This window comes from Populus nigra, chromosome 2, assembly GCF_951802175.1.
Source record: "Populus nigra chromosome 2, ddPopNigr1.1, whole genome shotgun sequence".
In the NCBI taxonomy this organism is placed as follows: Eukaryota; Viridiplantae; Streptophyta; class Magnoliopsida; order Malpighiales; family Salicaceae; genus Populus; species Populus nigra.
The window spans coordinates 14,570,477-14,575,476 of NC_084853.1; positions in this window are offsets into that span (position 1 = coordinate 14,570,477).

Consider the following 5,000-nt stretch of genomic DNA (forward strand, 5'->3'; position numbering starts at 1 on the left):
TTCGACGAGCATGGGCTGGACGATGGACTGTCCAGGCCAGGCAGGAAAATTTGTCGAGGGGACACGCTGACGAAACAGCGCTGGTTCAGGCACGGCGGGCAGTGTTGGAATCGGCAGCGCCGACGAAATCGGCAAAGTCGGCAGAATCGGCAGCGCAGATTTTTCGACGAACATGGGCTGGACGCTGGACTGGCCGGGCCATGCAGGAAAATTCATCGAGGGGACACGCTGACGAAACAGCGCTGGTTCAGGCACGGCGGGCAGTGGTGGAATCGGCAGCGCCGACGAAATCGGCAAAGTCGGCAGAATCGGCAGCGGGTGCTGGCGATGGGTCTGGACGGGCTGGATAGTCCAAGGCTCGACGAGAAAGACTGCTGGTTTAGACACTGGGGCAGTGGCAGCCCGCGGGACAGTGTCGGCAGATTCGGCAGCGCAGATTTGTGCGGCTGCAGGTTCGTCGGGGAAAATCGGCAGCGCAGATTTTGCGACGAACATGGGCTGGGCGATGGACTGTCCAGGCCAGGCAGGAAAATTTGTCGAGGGGACACGCTGACGAAACAGCGCTGGTTCAGGCACGGCGGGCAGTGTTGGAATCGGCAGCGCCGACGAAATCGGCAAAGTCGGCAGAATCGGCAGCGCAGATTTTTCGACGAACACGGGCTGGACGGTGGACTGTCCAGGCCAGGCAGGAAAATTTGTCGAGGGGACACGCTGACGAAACAGCGCTGGTTCAGGCACGGCGGGCAGTGTTGGAATCGGCAGCGCCGACGAAATCGGCAAAGTCGGCAGAATCGGCAGCGCAGATTTTTCGACGAACATGGGCTGGACGCTGGACTGGCCGGGCCATGCAGGAAAATTCATCGAGGGGACACGCTGACGAAACAGCGCTGGTTCAGGCACGGCGGGCAGTGGTGGAATCGGCAGCGCCGACGAAATCGGCAAAGTCGGCAGAATCGGCAGCGGGTGCTGGCGATGGGTCTGGACGGGCTGGATAGTCCAAGGCTCGACGAGAAAGACTGCTGGTTTAGACACTGGGGCAGTGGCAGCCCGCGGGACAGTGTCGGCAGATTCGGCAGCGCAGATTTGTGCGGCTGCAGGTTCGTCGGGGAAAATCGGCAGCGCAGATTTTGCGACGAACATGGGCTGGGCGATGGACTGTCCAGGCCAGGCAGGAAAATTTGTCGAGGGGACACGCTGACGAAACAGCGCTGGTTCAGGCACGGCGGGCAGTGTTGGAATCGGCAGCGCCGACGAAATCGGCAAAGTCGGCAGAATCGGCAGCGCAGATTTTTCGACGAACACGGGCTGGACGGTGGACTGTCCAGGCCAGGCAGGAAAATTCGTCGAGGGGACACGCTGACGAAACAGCGCTGGTTCAGACACGGTGGGCGCAGTGTTGGAATCGGCAGCGCCGAGAAAATCGGCAAAGTCGGCAGAATCGGCAGCAGGTGCTGGCGATGAGTCAGGACGGACTGGATAGTCCAAGGCTCGATGAGAAAGACCGCTGGTTTAGACACTGGGGCAGTGGCAGCCCGCGGGGCAGTGTCGGCAGATTCGGCAGCAGTGTCTGCCGATTCGGCAGCGTTGGCTTGTTGGCGCGGGGGGCCGATTCGAGTGGGGACTTGGGCAGCGGGCAGTGAAAGCAAGAGTTTCCCCGATGCTGCCGGGAAAAACGCTCCCCGGGATGGCCGGGTGAGATGACCCGGCGGCCCGCGACGGGTCATTCAATTCCATGCCCCGTCAACATAACTCCCGATGTACTGTTTGCTTTTTCGGAAGAAGAGATCCATCCCCCCATCCTCGGCCAGCCAAAAACGCTCCAATTAATGGCCGGGTGAGATGACCCGGAGGCCCGCGACGCGTCATTCAAATCACTGCCCTATCGGCTACAACTGCTGATGGGTGGGATTAGAGGCCTGCCATGGTGGTGAGGGGCGGCGAGGACCGTGAAAGCTAGAGTTTTTCAGAGGCTGCCGGGAAAAAGGCCCCTCGGGTGGCGGGGTGCGAGGACCAGGCGCGTCATTCAATTCTCTTCCCTATCAACTTGGCTCCCGTTGGCGGGATTGGAGGCCTACTGTTTGTTACAGGGCTAAAATCGTCAGGGGAAGAGCTGACGAAACAATGCTGGTTTGGATGCAGGGGGTAGTGTTGGAATCGGCAGCGCGGACAAAATCGGCAAAGTCGACAAAAAAGACTGTTGGTCTGGACATCGGGGCAGCGGCAGCCATGCCGACAGGGGGGGAAATCGGCAGCACAGATTTGTGCAGCTGCAGGTTCGTCGGGGAAATCGGCAGCGCAGATTTTTCGATGAACATGGGCTGGAAGATGGACTGTCCAGGCCAGGCAGGGAAATTCGTCAAGGGGACACGCTGACGAAACAGCGCTGGTTCAGGCACGGCGGGCAGTGTTGGAATCGGCAGCGCCGACGAAATCGGCAAAGTCGGCAGAATCGGCAGCGGGTGCTGGCGATGAGTCTGGACGATTTATAGTCCAGGGCTTGATGGAAAAGACTGTTGGTCCAGACAATGGGGCAGTGGCAGCGCGGATTTGTGCAGCTGCAGGTTCGTCGGGGAAAATCGGCAGCGCAGATTTTTCGACGAACAGGGGCTGGGCGCTGGACTGGCCGGGCCAGGCAGGAAAATTCGTCAGGGGGGCACGCTGACGAAAACAGGGGCTGCGGAGTGGAAAATCGGCAGCGCAGATTTTTCGACGAACAGGGGCTGGACCGGCCGGGCCAGGCAGGAAAATTCGTCAGGGGGGCACGCTGACGAAAAGAGGGGCTGCCGCGTGGAAAATCGGCAGCGCAGATTTTTCGACGAACAGGGGCTGGACGCTGGACTGGGCCAGGCAGGAAAATTCGTCAGGGGGCACGCTGACGAAAAGAGGGGCTGCCGCGTGGAAAATCGGCAGCGCAGATTTTTCGACGAACATTCGTCAGGGGGGCACGCTGACGAAAAGAGGGGCTGCCGCGTGGAAAATCGGCAGCGCAGATTTTTCGACGAACATTCGTCAGGGGGGCACGCTGAGGAAAACAGGGGCTGCCGCGTGGAAAATCGGCAGCGCAGATTTTTCGACGAACAGGGGCTGGATGCTGGACCGGCCGGGCCAGGCAGGAAAATTCGTCAGGGGGGCACGCTGACGAAAACAGGGGCTGCCGCGTGGAAAATCGGCAGCGCAGATTTTTCGACGAACAGGGGCTGGACTGGCCGGGCCAGGCAGGAAAATTCGTCAGGGGGGCACGCTGACGAAAAGAGGGGCTGCCGCGTGGAAAATCGGCAGCGCAGATTTTTCGACGAACAGGGGCTGGACGCTGGACTGGGCCAGGCAGGAAAATTCGTCAGGGGGCACGCTGACGAAAAGAGGGGCTGCCGCGTGGAAAATCGGCAGCGCAGATTTTTCGACGAACATTCGTCAGGGGGGCACGCTGACGAAAAGAGGGGCTGCCGCGTGGAAAATCGGCAGCGCAGATTTTTCGACGAACATTCGTCAGGGGGGCACGCTGAGGAAAACAGGGGCTGCCGCGTGGAAAATCGGCAGCGCAGATTTTTCGACGAACAGGGGCTGGATGCTGGACCGGCCGGGCCAGGCAGGAAAATTCGTCAGGGGGGCACGCTGACGAAAAGAGGGGCTGCCGCGTGGAAAATCGGCAGCGCAGATTTTTCGACGAACAGGGGCTGGACTGGCCGGGCCAGGCAGGAAAATTCGTCAGGGGGGCACGCTGACGAAAAGAGGGGCTGCCGCGTGGAAAATCGGCAGCGCAGATTTTTCGACGAACAGGGGCTGGACGCTGGACTGGGCCAGGCAGGAAAATTCGTCAGGGGGGCACGCTGACGAAAACAGGCGCTGGGGCCTGAGGGCCTGGGGCCCTTGGGGGCCCTTGGGCGCTTGGGCGCGCGCGCGCGGCCCCCGCAGCCATGCCGCGCTGCGCGACGCGCGGACAGCCCCTGCTGGCTTGCTCTCTCGCCCGCGGGGGGGCTGCCTTCGGGCCCTGGCCCCCCGCGTTCTGGCCTGCCCCCTGCGTGGGAGAGGCTAGGCGCTGCAGGGGCCAGCCCGACGTCGCTGGCCGCGGCAGGCGACAGCCCGACATCGCTGGCCGCGGCAGGGGCCAGCCCGACGTCGCTGGCCGCGGCAGGCGACAGCCCCTGCTGGCTTGCTCTCTCGCCCGCGGGGGGGCTGCCTTCGGGCCCTGGCCCCCCGCGTTCTGGCCTGCCCCCCGCGTGGGAGAGGCTAGGCGCTGCAGGGGCCAGCCCGACGTCGCTGGCCGCGGCAGGCGACAGCCCCTGCTGGCTTGCTCTCTCGCCCGCGGGGGGGCTGCCTTCGGGCCCTGGCCCCCCGCGCTCTGGCCTGCCCCCCGCGTGGGAGAGGCTAGGCGCTGCAGGGGCCAGCCCGACGTCGCTGGCCGCGGCAGGCGAGCCGCCGGGGTTCCCGCATTCCTACAACAAAACGTCGTGCTTTCCACATGAAATCAATCCAGTAAAATCAGCCATATTTTTATGAGGCTGCCCACTGAATTTGGGGTCATTCCGAGCCGGTTCCTATTTTTTCCGATTTCCTCGATTTTTAATGGTAGGAAAATAAAAACAAATACTTCCCGACCTCGAAAAATTCTGGAAAAATTAATAAAGTTGGATTGGATTTTTGCCAACCTCTGTGCAAAATTTCAGCTCAAAATACCAAGAAATGAATTTTTTAGAGGGGGGGTGACAGCTGGGACCTAGTAGTGTCTCCCCCTGCCAGAGCTTCAATGACACTTATTGCTCTTTAGGGGGGTGCCCCCTGACTGGCCATGGGGCGCGCTGGCCTGGCGCCCATAGGCCTGCCGCGGGGGATATGTGGGCTGTTGCTAAACTCGGACTAAGGTGGGGGGCCTCATGGCCCGAAGTATTGCCGGCATCGATGACCCGTTTTCCGGCCGGCGACGACCCGATTCCGGCCACCGTCTTCGGGACCCGCTCCAAGCCGTCGGGCGCGTTGGGGCTGCTTATCCGCGGCGTGGGCGT